This window comes from Nerophis ophidion, linkage group LG10, assembly GCF_033978795.1.
Source record: "Nerophis ophidion isolate RoL-2023_Sa linkage group LG10, RoL_Noph_v1.0, whole genome shotgun sequence".
Classification (NCBI taxonomy): domain Eukaryota; kingdom Metazoa; phylum Chordata; class Actinopteri; order Syngnathiformes; family Syngnathidae; genus Nerophis; species Nerophis ophidion.
The window spans coordinates 49,007,215-49,026,518 of NC_084620.1; the positions used below are offsets into that span (position 1 = coordinate 49,007,215).

Here is a 19,304-nt window from a genome sequence, read left to right on the forward strand (position 1 = left end):
CACACGTGCGCGCACACTCGGTGTGGGGAGATTTGTCCTCTGCATTTGACCCATCCCCCTGTTGGGAGGTGAGGGGAGCGTTGAGCAGCAGCGGTGGGCCGCGCCCCTGAATAATGTTTGGTGATTCAACCCCAATTTCCAACCCTTGATGCCGAGTGCCAAGCAGGGAGGTAATGGTTCCCATTTTTTTAAGTCTTTGGTATGACTCGGCCGGGGTTTGAACTCATAACCTCCCAGTCTCAGGGCGGACACTCTAACCACGGGGCCACTGAGCAGGTGAATATAGACACTTACATCATGTGTTGTCTTCATTATAACACTTATATAAGACTTTTACCGTCATTTTGATAGTGGGCTAATATAGCTAATAAAGATACTTACATCATGTGTTGCCTTCATTGTAACACTTATATAAGATTTTTAAATTCATTTTGATAGTAGGCTAATATAGACACATCATGTGTTGCCTTCATTATAACACTAATATAAGACTTTTAAAGTCATTTTGATAGTAGGCTAATAAAGCTAATATAGACACATCATGTATTGCCTTCATTGTAACACTTATATAAGACGTTTAAACTCATTTTGATAGTAGGGTAATATAGACACTTACATCATGTGTTGCCTTCATTATAACACTTATATAAGACTTTTAAAGTGATTTTGATAATAGGCTAATATAGCTAATATAGACACTTACATCATGTGTTGCCTTCATTATAACACTTATATAAGACTTTTAAAGTCATTTTGATAGTAGGCTAATATAGCTAATAAAGGTACTTACATCATGTGTTGCCTTCATTGTAACACTTATATAAGACTTTTAAATTCATTTTGATAGTAGGCTAATATAGACACTTACATCATGTGTTGCCTTCATTATAACACTAATATAAGACGTTTAAAGTCATTTTGATAGTAGGCTAATATAGACACTTACATCATGTGTTGCCTTCATTATAACACTTATATAAAACTTTTAAACTCATTTTGATAGTAGGGTAATATAGACACTTACATCATGTGTTGCCTTCATTATAACACTTATATAAGACTTTTAAAGTGATTTTGGTAATAGGCTAATATAGCTAATATAGACACTTACATCATGTGTTGCCTTTATTATAACACTCATATAAGACTTTTGAAGTCATTTTGATAGTAGGCTAATATAGACACTTACATCATGTGTTGCCTTCATTATAACACTAATATGAGACTTTTCAAGTCATTTTGATAGTAGGCTAATAAAGCTAATATAGACACATCATGTATTGCCTTCATTGTAACACTTATATAAGACGTTTAAAGTCATTTTGATAGTAGGCTAATATAGACACTTACATCATGTGTTGCCTTCATTATAACACTTATATCAAACGTTTAAACTCATTTTGATAGTAGGGTAATATAGACACTTACATCATGTGTTGCCTTCATTATAACACTTATATAAGACTTTTAAAGTGAGTTTGGTAATAGGCTAATATAGGTAATATAGACACTTACATCATTTGTTGCCTTTATTATAACACTTATATACGACTTTTAAAGTCATTTTGGTAATAGGCTAATATAGCTAATATAGACACTTACATCATGTGTTGCCTTTATTATAACACTCATATAAGACTTTTGAAGTCATTTTGATAGTAGGCTAATATAGACACTTACATCATGTGTTGCCTTCATTATAACACTAATATGAGACTTTTCAAGTCATTTTGATAGTAGGCTAATAAAGCTAATATAGACACATCATGTATTGCCTTCATTGTAACACTTATATAAGACGTTTAAAGTCATTTTGATAGTAGGCTAATATAGACACTTACATCATGTGTTGCCTTCATTATAACACTTATATCAAACGTTTAAACTCATTTTGATAGTAGGGTAATATAGACACTTACATCATGTGTTGCCTTCATTATAACACTTATATAAGACTTTTAAAGTGAGTTTGGTAATAGGCTAATATAGGTAATATAGACACTTACATCATTTGTTGCCTTTATTATAACACTTATATACGACTTTTAAAGTCATTTTGGTAATAGGCTAATATAGCTAATATAGACACTTACATCATGTGTTGCCTTTATTATAACACTTATATAAGACTTTTGAAGTCATTTTGATAGTAGGCTAATATAGACACTTACATCATATGTTGCATTCATTATAACACTTATATAAAACTTTTAAAGTCATTTTGATAGTAGGGTAATATAGACACTTACATCATGTGTTGCCTTCATTATAACACTTATATAAGACTTTTAAAGTGATTTTGATAATGGGCTAATATAGCTAATATAGACACTTACATCATGTGTTGCCTTTATTGTAACACTTATATAAGACTTTTAAAGTCATTTTGATAGTAGGCTAATATAGCTAATATAGACACTTACATCATGTGTTGCCTTTATTATAACACTTATATAAGACTTTTGAAGTAATTTTGATATTAGGCTAATACAGACACTTACATCATATGTTGCATTCATTATAACACTTATATAAAACTTTTAAAGTCATTTTGATAGTAGGCTAATATAGACACTTACATCATGTGTTGCCTTCATTATAACACTTATATAAGACTTTTAAAGTGATTTTGATAGTAGGCTAATATAGACACTTACATGATTTGTTGCCTTCATTGTAACTCTTATATAAGACTTTTAAAGTAATTTTATTAGTAGGCTATTATAACTAATATAGACACTTACATCATGTGTTGCCTTCATTATATAACACTTATATAAGACTTTTAAATACATTTCGATAGTAGGCTAATGTAGACACTTACATCATGTGTTGCCTTTGTTACAACACTTATATAAGACTTTTAAAGTCATTTTGATAGTAGACTAATATAGACAGTTACAACATGTGTTGACTTTATTATAACACTTGTATAAGGCTTTTATGTTTTTGCTGCGCCAGCCAGAATGTTTTTTTTTTTTTTTTGGTCCAATATTTGGTCTTTCAACATTTTGTGTTGTCCACCCCTGCACTATGCAAACGTTTCACTGTAGGAACACCGATTAAGTTCATAAACGGAGGTTCCGCTGTACTGTTGAATGTGTTGGATTACCTGGACTGAAAGCGACATCTTCCTCAAATTATTAATGAGTTCTCCTTCTATTAATATTATCATCATCCATTCCCGGCCTTTAATGAAAGCCCGCTCACCTGCTGGCTGACCATCACACACCTGCCTGGAACTTGATGATGACAGCTCCTGGTGGTTTGTCCCCAGACTTCCCTCGCCGTTTATCATCTCGGTCCATTTACCAAGGGGGGCGGTGTGCACCGCCATGACGAATGCCTTTTTTCTGCGTTTGTTTTCCATTTTTCTCATTTCTCCCTCCCGAGGCTTCTCAGCCAGCCTCGGTCGATACATGCTTGTGTTGTGTCGCACTCGGAGTCTCACGCGCATCCACAGCTTTTATCCACTACGTTGACTCTTTGGCCACCTAATGACTCCACCTGATTCTATAAACTGGTTTTAAAGGCGGTGTTCACACTGCAAAGGTCAGATGTGTCAAATCCGTATTTTACGGACTAAAAGGCTTACTTATATCCCTTTCATTGCCTTAAAACCCGGTGCGCCTGATATAAAGAATAATTCTGGTTGTGCTTACCTTCCTCAAAGCTATTTTTATTTGGTACATAGTGTAATGATAAGTCTGACCAGTAGATGGCAGACACACATAAGAGATATGTGTGGACTGCAATATGATGACGATAGGGTTTTACGTTGTACCGGTATTAGTATTGTTCCACGATACTAATGAATCATATTTGACACTATACCGCCTCTGAAAAGTACCGGTCCACCATCCACCCTAATATAGACACTTACATCATGTGTTGCCTTCATTGTAACACTTATATAAGACTTTTAAAGTCATTTTGATAGTAGGCTAATATAGACACATCATGTGTTGCCTTCATTATAACACTTATATAAGACTTTTAAAGTCATTTTGATAGTAGGCTAATAAAGACACTTACATCATGTGTTGCCTTCATTATAACACTTATATACAACTTTTAAACTCATTTTGATAGTAGGCTAATATAGACACTTACATCATGTGTTGCCTTCATTATAACACTTATATAAGACTTTTAAAGTGATTTTGATAGTAGGCTAATATAGACACTTACATCATGTGTTGTCTTCATTATAACACTTTTATAAGACTTTTAAAGTCATGTTTATAGTAGGCTCATATATAGACACTTACATCATGTGTTGTCTTCATTTTAACATGTTTATAAGACTTTTAAAGTCCTTTTGACAGTAGGCTAATATAGACACTTACATCATGTGTTTTCTTCATTATAACACTTTTATAAGACTTTTAAAGTCATTTTGATAGTAAGCTAATATAGACACTTACATCATGTGTTGTCTTCATTGTAACACTTATATAAGACTTTTAAAGTAATTTTGATAGTAGGCTAATATAGCTAATGTAGACACTTACAGCATGTGTTGCCTTCATTATAACACGTATATAAGACTTTTAAAGTGATTTTGATAGTAGGCTAATATAGACACTTACATCATGTGTTGTCTTCATTATAACACTTATATAAGACTTTTAAAGTGATTTTGATAGTAGGCTAATATAGCTATTATAGACACTTACATCATGTGTTGCCTTCATTATAACACTTTTATAAGACTTTTAAAGTCATGTTTATAGTAGGCTAATATAGACACTTACATCATGTATTTTCTTCATTATAACATGTTTATAAGACTTTTAAAGTCATTTTGACAGTAGGCTAATATAGACACTTACATCATGTGTTGTCTTCATTATAACACTTATGTAAGACTTTTAAAGTCATTTTGATAGTAGGCTAATATAGACACTTACATCATGTGTTGTCTTCACACACTAGGGACAATTTAGTGTTGCCAATCAACCTATCCCCAGGTGCATGTCTTTGGAAGTGGGATTACGCCGGAGTACCCGGAGGGAACCCACGCATTCACGGGGAGAACATGCAAACTCCGCACAGAAAGATCCCGAGCCTGGATTTGAACCCAGGACTGCAGGACCTTCGTATTGTGAGGCAGACGCACTAACCCCTCTCCCACCGTGAAGCCCGTATTGTCTTTATTATAACACTTATGTAAGACTTTTTAACTCATTTTATAGTAGGCTAATATATTTACTATAGACTTATATCGTGTGTTGTCTTTATTATAACACTTATAAAACACTTTTAAAGTGGTTTTGATAGTAGCCTAATATAACTAATACAAACACATCATGTGTTGTCTTCATTATAACATTTATATAAGACTTTTAAAGTCCATTTGATATTAGGCTAATATAGACACTTACATCATTGTTGTTTTCATTATAACACTTTTAAAAGACTTTTAACGTCAATTTGATATTAGGGTAATATAACTAATATATACATCATGCATTATAACACTTATATAAGACTTTTAATGTTTTGCAGCTCCAGACAGATCAGTTTTTGGGTATTTTATGGTCCAATCTGGCTCTTTCATCATACCGTGTTGCCGACCCCTGGCCCACACCAACAACCCATCAGCGAATTTACTAATGTATGCCCAACATTTCCATTGCGGGTCGTAATGTAAAAATGTAATGCATGTTTAAATAGTGGCAAGGTGATAACTGCCTCAGAGGTTGCATGCCAATTGAGTCCGTGACAAAACCCTGGCCAGGCCAACCTTTAATCTCCCCTACCACCCCCTGAATAAGGAATGGCTGCAATCACCGTGGAAGCTCCAAAGCATCAAAGTAATTAATCAGCGTCACGCTTGCACGGACATGACAGTCACGCTCATCACGCTTCGTTCCAATTTACCTCGTTATGTCCTCTAAGCTCAGGTGCACCACACGAAATGACAGCTGCGTTTAAATCCTGCTTTTTTACTGGTGCTAAAACGGTAATGTTTCTCTCATGTCTGCATACATGACCCATTTTCATGGAGAGGTGGCTTTAGAAAGCAACATGCTTCGCTACACGTCTTGAAATGGGCATTTTTATCACTGTGTTACATCGTTTTGCTGAAATAAGTCAGGGGCGTCCATGAAAAAGACGTTGGAATGCCAACATATGTTGCTCCAAAACCTGTATGTACCTTCCAGCATTAATGGTACCTTCACAGATGTGTAAGTTACCCATGCCTTGGGCACTAATGCACCCCCATACCATCACAGATGCTGGCTTTTCCACTTTGGGCCTAGAACAAACCGGATGTTTTTTTCCCTCTTTGTCACAGTTTCCAAAAGCAATTTGATATGTGGACTCTTCAGACTAAAAAACACTTTTCCACTTTAGTCCATCTTAGATGAGCTAGGGCCCAGCAAAGCCGGCGGCGTTTCTGGGTGTTATTGATAAATGCTTTTGACTTTGCATAGAAGAGTTTTCACTTGCACTTACAGATGTAGCGACAAACTGTAGTTACTGACGGTGGTGTTCTGAAGTGTCTGTGTGGTGATATCCTTTACACACTGATGTCGGTTTCTGATGCAGTTTCCCCAAAGGGATCCAAGGTCACAGGCCTAGCTGCTTACGTGCAGTGATTTCTTCAGATTTTCTGAAACTTTTGATGATATTACGGAGCGTAGATGGTGAAATTCCTAAATTCCTTGCAATAGCTGGTTGAGAAATGTTGTTCTTAAACTGTTGGACAACTGCTTTTATACCCAATCATGGCACCCACCTGTTCCCAATTAGCCTGCACACCCTTGGGATGTTCCAAATAAGTGTTTGATGAGCATTCCTCAACTTTCTCAGTCTTTTTCTTTTCTTGAAGTGAATCTAATTAGTACATTATTTGATATCTCTGCTTAATCCATTCCATCATTTAATTCCACATACTGGAGGTTTTAAGTGTCGTACGTGCGTACGAATGTTTGAAATGACATTTTTCTCTAAAATGATATTTCTCTTTTGTTTTAGTTTGCTTTGTTCACTCTGTCGTGGAATTTCGGTATTTTCGATACGTGTGTTCTCTATATCCAAAATTATGTATTATTCTAACTGATTTTTTTTTTTTGTAACACGGTTAATAAATGGAGTGTACTTTTGTAGTTATTTACCCAAAATTTCAACACAATAACTCCGATATGTAACACTAGTGAGCAGTATAGAATATGAAGTGATTTTTGGTCTCGAACATATTTAGTTTTATTCATTATTGACGTGTTTCGTGCTACTTTATGTTGTATAGTTTTTTCATGAGATTTCCAATTCATTTTATTATCTATTATCACACCAAAAAGTTTGTTTTCTTTTCCCCTTTCAATATTTACTCCGTCTATTTTTATTTGTGTTTGACTTTCCCTTCTACTGTCACCACATAGCATTATTTTAGTCTTACCGAGATTCAAAGATAGTCTGTTTTTGTTAAACCATCTTTTTAATGTGTTAATTTCTTCTGTTATTATTTGTATTAGCTTCTGTGTTTTCTCTCCTGTATCATCTGCAAATAAAACTTTTGGAACTTTATAAATATCATTTATATAAATATTAAACAATTTAGGTCCCAGCATTGATCCCTGAGGTACGCCACAGGATATTTTTAGCATTCTAGACGTGTGTTCGCCTATCTTTACGTGTTTTTTGTTTTTGGTTAAATAACTTCTAGTCCAGTTTAAGACCAACCTTTGGATGCCGTATCGTTCTAGTTTTTTGATTAAAATATTGTGATTAATTGTGTCAAATGCTTTAGTTGGATCCATAAACACTGCTGCCGCACATTTTTACTATCTATTGCATTGGGAATTTCTTCTGTAATTTCAATTAAAGCCATCAAAGTTGAAACATTAGTTCTGTATCCGTATTGGTTCTCAGTGAATATTCTATTTTTGTTTGTGAAACTCTTCAATCTGTTATTTAACAGTTTTTCAATGATTTTAGAAAATTGTGGAAGTAAAGAAACAGGTCTATCATTTGTAAATTGGTGTTTGTCTCCAGTCTTAACGACGGAACAGTAGAAGTGGGTTGAAAAATGTGGAAGGAGTAGTCAACAGAAAAAAGGGTTTGGAAAAATGGGAATTCTGGGAATTTCTGGATTTTTTTGGAACTTGGAAGAATGATTGTTTGAATGTCCAGGATAAGAAGAATATGTTGAAGTGGTGAAAGTTTGAAAAATGGCAAATTCATTTTGAAAGGGAAAAATGTACCGGAAAATCTGGAAATCTGGGAATTTTAGGAATTTGTCAATGGTAAGCTTGTTTAAAGTTTGAAGTTGGAATGGTAATAATCAGGTGAAAAATGTGGAAGGGAGAAGGCGCCAACATCATGGGGATGAAGAAGAAATATTTGAATCGGTTGAAAAATGTGAAAATTTGAAAAATAGCCAATTCATTTTGAATGGGAAAAATGTCCCAAAAAACCTGGGTTTCTTGGAAATCTGGGAATTTTTGGGATTAGTCAAGGGAAAGCCCGTTTGAAGTTGGAATGGTTTGAATCGGGTGAAAAATGTGGAAATGGAGTAAGTTTGAAAAAGGACCAATTCATTGAATGGGGAAAATGTACAGGAAAATCTGGAATTCTGGGAAATCTGGGGATTTTTGGGAATTTGTCAATGGAAAGCCCGTTTGAAGTTGAAGTTGTAACGGTTTGAACTGGGTGAAAAATGTGGAAGGTAGAATGCACCAAAATCTGGAGAAGAATTGTTTAATCGGTTGAAAAATGTGGATATTTGAAAAATGGCCAATTCATTTTGAATGGAAAAAATGTCCTGGAAAATCTGGAATTCTTTGAAATCTGGGGATTTTTGGAATTAGTCAAGAAAAAGCCTGTTTGAAGTTTGAAGTTGGAACGGTTTCAATCGGGTGAAAAATGTGAAAATGGTGGAAGTTTGAAAAATGGCCAATTCATTTTGAATGGGAAAAATGTCTCGGAAGACCTGGAATTCTTGGAAATCTAGTAATTTTTTGAATTCGTCAAATTAAAGCACGTTTGAAGTTTGAATTTAGAACCGTTTGAATCGGATGAAAAATGTGGACAGTAGAAGGCGCCAAAATCTGGAGAATTGTTCAATTGGTTGAAAAATGTGGAAATTGGAAAAATGGCCAATTAATTTTGAATGGGAAAAATGTTCCGGAAAACCTGGAATTTTTGGAAATCTGGGGAATTTTGGAATTAGTCAAGGGAAAGCCTGTTTGAAGTTTGAAGTTGGAACGGTTTCAATCGGGTGAAAAATGTGAAAACATTGGAAGTTTGAAAAATGGCCAATTCATTTTGAATGGGAAAAATGTCGCGGAAGACCTGGAAATCTTGGAAATCTGGGGATTTTTGGAATCAGTTAAGGGAAAGCCCGTTTGAAGTCTGAAGTTAGAATGGTTTGAATCGGGTGAAAAATGTGGAAATGGTGGGATTTTGAAAAAGGACCAATTCATTTTGAATATGAAAAAAGTCCCAGAAAATCTGGAATTGTTGGAAATCTGGGAATTTTTGGAATTTGTCACTGGAAAGCCTGTTTAAAGTTTGAAGTTGTAACTGTAATATTCGGGTGAAAAATGTGAAAGGTAGAACACGCCAAAATCTTGAGAAGAAGATTTGTATAATCGGTTAAAAAAATGTGGAAATTTAAAAAATGGCCAATTCATTTTGAATGGACAAAATGTCCTGGAAAATCTGGAATTCTTGGAAATCTGGGGATTTTTGGAATTAGTCAAGGGAAAGCCTGTTTGAAGTTTGAAGTTGGAACGGTTTCAATCGGGTGAAAAATGTGAAAATGGTGGAAGTTTGAAAAATGGCCAGTTCATTTTGAATGGGAAAAATGTCCCGGAAGACTTGGAATTCTTGGAAATCTGGTAATTTTTTGAGTTTGTCAAATTAAAGCCCGTTTGAATTTAGAACCGTTTGAATCGGGTGAAAAATGTGGACGTTAGAAGGCGCCAAAATCTGGAGAATTGTTTAATCGGTTGAAAAACGTGGAAATCTGAAAAATAGCCAATTCATCTTGAATGCGAAAAATGTCCCGGAAAACCTGGAATTCTTGGAAATCTGGGGATTTTTGGAATTAGTCAAGAGAAAGCCTGTTTGAAGTTTGAAGTTGGAACGGTTTCAATCGGGTGAAAAATTTGAAAACAGTGGAAGTTTGAAAAATGTCTAATTCAGTTTGAATGGGAAAAATGTCCCGGGAGACCTGGAATTCTTGGAAATCTGATATTTTTTTCAATTTGTCAAATTAAAGCCCGTTTGAAGTTTGAATTTAGAACTGTTTGAATCGGGTGAAAAATGTGGACGGTAGAAGGCGCCAAAATCTGGAGAATTGTTAAATCGGTTGAAAAATGTGGAAATCTGAAAAATAGCCAATTTGTTTTGAATGGGAAAAATGTCCCGAAAAACGTGGAATTCTTGGAAATCTGGGGATTTTTGGAATTAGTCAAAGGAAAGCCTGTTTGAAGTTTGAAGTTGGAATGGTTTGAATCGGGTGAAAAAATTGGAAATGGTGGAAGTTTGAAAAATGGCTAATTCATTTTGAATAGGAAAAATGTCCCGGAAGACCTGGAATTCTTGGAAATCTGGTAATTTTTTTAATTTGTCAAATTAAAGCCCGTTTGAAGTTTGAATTTAGAACCGTTTGAATCGGGTGAAAATGGAGACGGTAGAAGGCGCCAAAATCTGGTGAATTGTTTAATCGGTTGAAAAATGTGGAAATCTGAAAAATAGCCAATTCATTTTGAATGGGAAAAATGTCCCAAAAAAACTGGAATTCTTGGAAATCTGGGGATTTTTGGAATTAGTCAAGGGAAAGCCTGTTTGAAGTTTGAAGTTGGAATGGTTTGAATCGGGTTAAAAAATTGGAAATGGTGGAAGTTTGAAAAATGGCTACTTCATTTTGAATAGGAAAAATGTCCCGGAAGACCTGGAATTCTTGGAAATCTGGTAATTTTTTTAATTTATCAAATTAAAGCCCGTTTGAAGTTTGAATTTAGAACCGTTTGAATCGGGTGAAAAATGTGGACGGTAGAATGCGCCAAAATCGGGAGAATTGTTTGATCGTTTGAAAAATGTGGAAATCGGAAAAATGGCCAATTCATTTTGAATGGGAAAAATGTCCCGGAAAACCTGGAATTTTTGGAAATCTGGGGATTTTTGGAATTAGTCAAGGGAAAGCCTGTTTGAAGTTTGAAGTTGGAACGGTTTGAATCGGGTGAAAAAAGTGGAAATGGTGGAAGTTTGAAAAATGGCCAATTCATTTTGAATGGGAAAAATGTCCAGGAAGACCTGGAATTCTTGGAAATCTGGTAATTTTTTGAATTTGTCAAATTAAAGCCTGTTTGAAGTTTGAATTTAAAACCGTTTGAATCGGGTGAAAAATGTGGACGGTAGAAGGCGCCAAGATCTGGAGAGTTGTTTAATCGGTTTAAAAATGTGGAAATCTGAAAAATGGCCAATTCATTTTGAATGGGAAAAATGTCCCGGAAAACCTGGAATTTTTGGAAATCCGGGGAATTTTGGAATTAGTCAAGGGAAAGCCTGTTTGAGGTTTGAAGTTGGAACGGTTTCAATCGGGTGAAAAATGTGAAAACAGTGGAAGTTTGAAAAATGGCCAATTCATTTTGAATGGGAAAAATGTCCCGGAAGACCTGGAAATCTTGGAAATCTGGGGATTTTTGGAATCAGTTAAGGGAAAGCCCGTTTGAAGTCTGAAGTTAGAATGGTTTGAATCGGGTGAAAAATGTGGAAATGGTGGAATTTTGAAAAAGGACCAATTCATTTTGAATATGAAAAATGTCCCAGAAAATCGGGAATTGTTGGAAATCTGGGAATTTTTGGAATTTGTCACTGGAAAGCCTGTTTGAAGTTTGAAGTTGTAACGGTAATATTCGGGTGAAAAATGTGAAAGGTAGAACACGCCAAAATCTTGAGAAGAAGATTTGTATAATCGGTTAAAAAAATGTGGAAATTTGAAAAATGGCCAATTCATTTTGAATAGAAAAAATGTCCTGGAAAATCTGGAATTCTTGGAAATCTGGGGATTTTTGGAATTAGTCAAGGAAAAGCCTGTTTGAAGTTTGAAGTTGGAATTTTTTCGAATCGGGTGAAGAAAGTGGAAATGGTGGAAGTTTGAAAAATGGCCAATTCATTTTGAATAGGAAAAATGTCTTGGAAAACCTGGAATTCGGGGAAATCTGGGGATTTTTGGAATTAGTCATGGGAAAACCCGTGATTCCCGAATAGGCTGAACAATTTGAAGTTGGAACAATTTGAATTGGATGCTAAATATGTACTTGAAATGTGTGAATGTTTGGAGCATTCACACAACAAAACAGTTCTTTTTAAGCTCCAGCTCCTGTTTCACATCTCAAAATGTGATTTTCTTAACACTTTCAATCATCTTATCAAACAGAAGGTGCATTATTATTTTGTGTGTCAGGTCAATAAGATCCAGACAAGTTTTCCCACTTCTCAGACAGCCGATGATTAATCCTCGCCACCTTACAGTGAAAGACGCATTGGTATCGATCGGAAAGTCTGTGTTTGAAGAAACGCCGCCGAGATCTTCAAGGCCCAATCTCAGTCCTTATCTCTTTGGCTCGGGGGGATTTTACAGGCCGGGTGACGTTGTTGGTGCCGTGTTTACACCGACAACAAGCCCGCTGCTCAATTATTCATTGCTGTGGAAGGGAGCACGTTCAAGAAGACCCAAGTCTTTTCACCAGACCCGTCATTTGGAAAGTCAGTTAAGTCCGTCTTTGCCGACTTGTTCCAAGTCTGGAACTGGATTGTTCTTCCCAAGAAAAACTTTTGATCACTGTGGAAGTCGTTCCCTACCCGTTACCAGGTGTGCCGTTTAAACAGAGTTTTAATGATCTAATAATTCAAATAACAATATTTTTAGACGTTTTTCTCTCCAGTCTCTCCCAGCGCTCACTGTTAAAGACAACGGATGATTAGATCACCACGTACCACCTGTCAAATCTAATCACCTGCCAGCTGTGTCTCGGAATTTTTCAAATCGGTTTAGAAATGTTGAAGGAGTAACATTTTTCATTGAGAAATGCCAATCCATCTATTTCCTACCGCTTATTCCCTTTGAGGTCGCGGGGGGCGCTGGTGCCTATCTCAGCTACAATCGGGCAGAAGGTGGGGTACTCCCTGGACAATTCGCTACCTCATCGCAGTCATTGAGAAATGGAATTTGAGGAAAACTGGGAATTTTTTTTGTCCTGATTAAGAGGAATGTTTTGATGGTGGCACGATTGAATGTGGAAAAAAGGGTGAAACTAGGGTTCGAAAAAACGGGCATTCTTGGAATTCCTGAAATTTTTCGCAATTTGGAAAAGTTATAGTTAGAATTACCAGGAAGGTGGAATATCTTGAATACGGTTTGAAAATGTTGGATGTGTGGAAGTTTAAAACAAATGGATGATTAATTTTGAATGTCTCTAAAACCTGGGGATACTAGGAAATCTGGGAATGTGTTTATAATTATTGAAGAAGAGCACACAAATCTTGAACAGGCCGAATTTTTGGAAGTTGGAACGGTTTCAATCGGATAAAAAATGTGGGAGTTGTGGAACTTTAAAAAATGTCAAAAAAAAATTTCAATGGGAATTTCTGGAGAAGGGATTTTTTTAGAAAATATTAAAACAGATTTGAATGTTCTGAATGAGTTTTGAATGGTTGTTGTTGGAATTTTTCTAATCGGTTGAGAAATGTTGAAGGAGTAACATTTTTCATTGAGAAATGCCAATCCATCTATTTTCTACCGCTTATTCCCTTTTAGGTCGCGGGGGGCGCTGGTGCCTATCTCAGCTACAATCGGGTAGAAGGTGGGGTACTCCCTGGACAATTCGCTACCTCATCGCAGTCATTGAGAAATGGTACTACGGAATTCCTGGAATTTGAGGAAAACTGGGAATTTTTTTTGTCCTTATTAAGAGGAATGTTTTGATGGTGGCACGATTGAATGTGGAAAACAGGGTGAAACTAGGGTTCGAAAAAAAGGGCATTCTTGGAATTCCTGAAATTTTTCGGAATTTGGAAATATTATAGTTAGAATTTCCAGGAAGGTGGAATATCTTGAATACGGTTTGAAACATGTTGGATTTGTGGAAGTTTAAAACAAATGGATAATTAATTTTGAATGTCTCTAAAACCTGGGGATACTAGGAAATCTGGGAATGTGTTTATAATTATTGAAGAAGAGCACACAAATCTTGAACAGGCCGAATTTTTGGAAGTTGGAACGGTTTCAATCGGATAAAAAATGTGGGAGTTGTGGAACTTTAAAAAATGTCAAAAAAAATTTCAATGGGAATTTCTGGAGAAGGGATTTTTTTTAGAAAATATTAAAACAGATTTGAATGTTCTGAATGAGTTTTGAATGGTTGTTGGAATTTTTCTAATCGGTTGAGAAATGTTGAAGGAGTAACATGTTTCATTGAGAAATGGTATTACGGAATTGCTGGAATTTCAGGAAAACTGTGATTTTTTTTCTCCATCCTGATTAAAAGGAATATTTTGACAGTGAAATGGGTTGAAAAATGTGAAAGGACTCATTGCACTGAAAAAGGTTGGAAATAAGGTTAGAAAAAACCTAGGAATTCCTGGAAATTTGTTGAACGTGGAAGAATGGTTGTTTGAATTTCCAGAATGAATTGAATCTGTTGAAGGTGGAATGGTTTGAATTAGTTGAAAATATAGGAATTGTGAAAGTTAAAAAAAAACGGAAAATTCATTTTGAATGTCTCTAAAAACTGGGAATTCTAGGAAATCCGGCAATTTGTTTATAATTATTGAAAAAGAGCACACACATCTGAACAGGCTGAATTTTTTGAAGTTGGAACGGTTTAAATCGGATAAAAAATGTGGCATTTTTGGAACTTTGAAAAATGTCCCATTCTTTCCAATGGGAATTTCATGGAAATTTGGGGAAAAGATGGAATTTTTGGGGAAAATACCAAAAAATGTGAATGTTCTGAATAAGTTTTGAATGGTTGTTGTTGGAATTTTTCTAATCGTTCGAGAAATGTTGAAGGAGTAACATTTTTCATTGAGAAATGGTATCACAGAATTCCTGGAATTTGGGGAAAACTGGGATTTTCAGTCCTGATTAAGAGCAATGTTTTGATAGTGGAAGGGTTGAAATGGGTTGCTAAATATGAAAGGAGTCATCGCACTGAAGAAGGTTGGAAATAAGGTTAGAAAAAACGTGGAAACATGGTTGTTGAGAATTTCCATGATGAATTAAATGTGTTGAAGGTGTCATGGTTTGAATTAGTTGAAAATGTGGGACTTGTGAAAGTTTAAAAAAATGGATAATTCATTTTGAATGTCTCTAAAAACTGGGAGTGATAGAAAATCCGGGAATTTGTTTGTAATTATTGAAGAAGAGCACACAAATCATGAACAGGCTGAATTTTTTGAAGTTGGAACGGTTTGAATCGGATAAAAAATGTGGCAGTTGTGGAACTTTGAAAAATGTCCCATTCTTTCCAATGGGAATTTCATGGAAATTTCTGGAAAAGAGGGAATTTTTGGGGCAAATACTTAAAAATGTGAATGTCCTGAATGAATTTTGAATGGTTGTTGGAATTTTTCTAATTGGTTGAGAAATGTTGAAGGAGTAAAAAATTTTCATTGAAAATCGTATTACACAATTCCTGGAATTTGGGGAAAACTGGGATTTTTCCCGTCCTGATTAAGAAGAATGTTTTGACAGTGGAACGGTTGAAATCGGTTGAAAAATGTGAAAGGAGTCATCGCACTGAAGAAGGTTGGAAATAAGGTTAGAAAAAACCCAGGAATTCCTGGAAATTTGTTGAACGTGGAAACATTGTTGTTGAAAATTTCCATGATGAATTGAATGTGTTGAAAGTGGAATGGTTTGAATTAGTTGAAAATGTGGGAATTGTGAAAGTTTAAAAAAATGGATAATTCATTTTGAATGTCTCTAAAAACTGGGAGTGATAGAAAATCCGGGAATTTGTTTGTAATTATTGAAGAAGAGCACACAAATCTTTAACAGGCTGAATTTTTTGAAGTTGGAACGGTTTAAATCGGATAAAAAATGTCACAGTTGTGGAACTTTGAAAAACGTCCCATTCTTTTCAATGGGAATTACATGGAATTACATGGAAAAACATGCTAAAACATGTGAATGTTCTGAATGAATTTTGAATGGTTGTTGTTGGAATTTTTCTAATTGGTTGAGAAATGTTGAAGGAGTAAAATTTTCCATTGAAAAATGGTATTATGGAATTCCTGGAATTTTGGGGAAAACTGGGATTTTAATTTTTTTTTGTCCTGATTAAGAGGAATATTTTGATGGTGGCACGGTCGAATGTGGGAGGAGTATTTGCCAGAAAAAAGGGTTCATTCTTGGAATTTCTGGAATTTTTTGGAACTTGGAAAAAAGTATAGTTAAAAATTCCGGGGTGGTGGAATGTGTCGAAGGGGGAATGGTTTGAAAAATGTGGAAATTGTTGAAGTTTGACAAAACGGGCCAATTCATTTTAAACCGGATTAATGTCCCGGAGAACCTGGAATTCTGGGAAATCTGGGAATTAGGGGAATTTTTCAAGGGCTAATAAACAGTTTGAGGTTGGAACGGTTTGAATTGGGTGTTAAAAGCTTCTCAACATCTTTTCGTGTGTGTGTGCGTGCGAGCGTGCGTGCGTGCGTGCGTGTGTGTGTTCTGGCAATTCCGACTTAATGGGGACATCGCTCTGTTTACACAGTCATCGTTCTGGCAATTCCGACTTAATGGGGACATCGCTCTGTTTACACAGTCATCTTTAGGGGACCTCTGACGGTATTCATTCTGAAGATGCCTAAGTGATCTGTAAGCTTTGGCCCATAAAGCATGTTTACTGTGTATGTTTGTGTGAATTATGCAAAATCATTTAAATTTGGTCCCCATGTACCGTATTAACTCTTTTTCCACAGGGTCCCCAGTAAGTCTGATCAGCACATTACTTCATCAATCCAGAGATATGCCTTCACAACTTGTAGAAGGGGTGGTCCCCACAAGTACAGATCAACAACGTGGTCCCCATTCCAAATGATAACCAGTGTGTGTGTGTGTGTGTGTGTGTGTGTGTGTGTGTGTGTGTGTGTGTGTGTGTGTGTGTGTGCGTGCGTGTGTGTGTGTGCGTGCGTGCGCGCGCATGCGCGCGTGCGTGTGCGTGCGTGCGCGCGTGTGTTCTGGCAATTCCGACTTAATGGGGACATCGCTCTGTTTACACAGTCATCTATAGGGGACCTCTGACGGTATTCATTCTGAAGACGCCTAAGTGATTTTTAAGCTTTGGCCCATAAAGCATGTTTACTGTGTATGTTTGTGTGAATTATGCAAAATCATTTAAATTTGGTCCCCATGTACCATATTAACTCTTTTTGCCCAGGGTCCCCAGTAAGTCTGATCAGCACATTACTTCATCAATCCAGAGATATGCCTTCACAACCTGTAGAAGGGGTGGTCCCCACAAGTACAGATCAACAACGTAGTCCCTATTCCAATTGATAACCTGTGTGTGTGTGTGTGTGTGTGTGTGTGTGGGTGTTGACATCACAAGCTGTTGATAGAGATCTGATGTGAAGATGGCACCCCGGTGGTGCCCACTCACCAAAGGCATATTCCGTGTTGCACGAGCAGGATCATGTCCAATTGTGATAACATGAACGTCATTATTGTTTTTTTTCTAAAATAAATTACAGAATATAAAAAAAAGAGTGTCATGAAACGTGTATGAAGGAGTAGGAAGAAGCTGATCTTATTTTTAATCCAACTCTTTTGTCATTTAATAACATAATGGTTCCTTTGTTGGACTTAAACACAACAACAATGAATGAATGAATGAATAAATATCCATACAGTTGACATCAATAAGTATTGTTAGATGTAAATATAAACGGAATACAATGATTTGCAAATCCTTTTCAAGCCATATTCAGTTGAATGCACTACAAAGACAACATATTTGATGTTCAAACTCATAAACTTCATTTTTTTTTTGCAAATAATAATTCACTTAGAATTTCTTGGCTGCAACACGTGCCAAAGTAGTTGGGAAAGGACATGTTCACCACTGTGTTACATTACCTTTTCTTTTAACAACACTCAATAAACGTTTGGAAACTGAGGAAACTAATTGTTGAGCTTTGAAAGTGGAATTCTTTCCCATTCTTGTTTTATGTAGAGCTTCAGTCGTTCAACAGTCCGGGGTCTCCGCTGTCGTATTTTACGCTTCATAATGTGCCACACATTTTCTATGGGACTGCAGGTGGGCCAAGAAAGTACCCGCACTCTTTTTTTACGAAGCCACGCTGTTGTAACATGTGCAGAATGTGGCTTGGCATTGTCTTGCTGAAATAAGCAGGGGCGTCCATGAAAAAGACGTCTCTTAGATGGCAGCATATGTTGTTCCAAAACCTGTATGTACCTGTCAGCATTAATGGTACCTTCACAGATGTGTAAGTTACCCATGCCTTGGGCACTAATGCACCCCCATACCATCACATATGCTGGCTTTTGAACTTTGCGTCGATAACAGTCTGGATGGTTGGATTCCCCTTTGGTCCGGATGACACGATGTCGAATATTTCCAAAAACAATTTGAAATGTGGACGCGTCAGACCACAGAGCAATTTTCCACTTTGCATCAGTCCATCTTAGATGATCTCGGGCCCAGAGAAGCCGGTGGCGTTTCTGGATGTTGTTGATAAATGGCTTTCGCTTTGCATAGTAGAGCTTTAACTTGCACTTGCAGATGTAGCAACGAATTGTATTTAGTGACAGCGGTTTTCTGAATTGTTCCTGACTCCATGAGGTGATATCCTTTAGAGATTGATGTCGGTTTTTGATACATTGCCGTCTGAGTGATCGAAGGTCACGGTTTGTTTCTGGCCATGATGCTTACGTGGAGTGATTTCTCCAGATTCTCTGAACCTTTTGATGACATTATTGATTGTAGATGTTGAAATCCCTAAATTTCTTACAATTGCACTTAGAGAAACGTTGTTCTTAAACTGTTTGACTATTTGCTCACGCAGCTGTGGACAAAGGGGTGTACCTCGCCCGATCCTTTCTTGTGAAAGACTGAGCATTTTTGGGGAAGTTGTTTTTATACCCAATCATGGCACCCACCTTTTCCCAATTAGCCTGCACACCTGTGGGATGTTTCAAATAAGTGTTTGATAAGAATTCCTCAACTTTATCAGTATTTATTGTCACCTTCCCCAACTTCTTTGTCACGTGTTACTGGCATCCAATTCTAAAGTTATTGATTATTTTCAACAACAACAAAAAA

General features: G+C 36.2%; 1 protein-coding gene across 5 annotated transcripts in view; it reads left to right on the forward strand.

Moving 5' to 3' along the window:
• nav3 (neuron navigator 3) overlaps window positions 1–19,304 on the forward strand; it is a 524,985-nt gene that overhangs the window by 333,118 nt on the left and 172,563 nt on the right. The gene's annotated exons all lie outside the window — the stretch shown is intronic.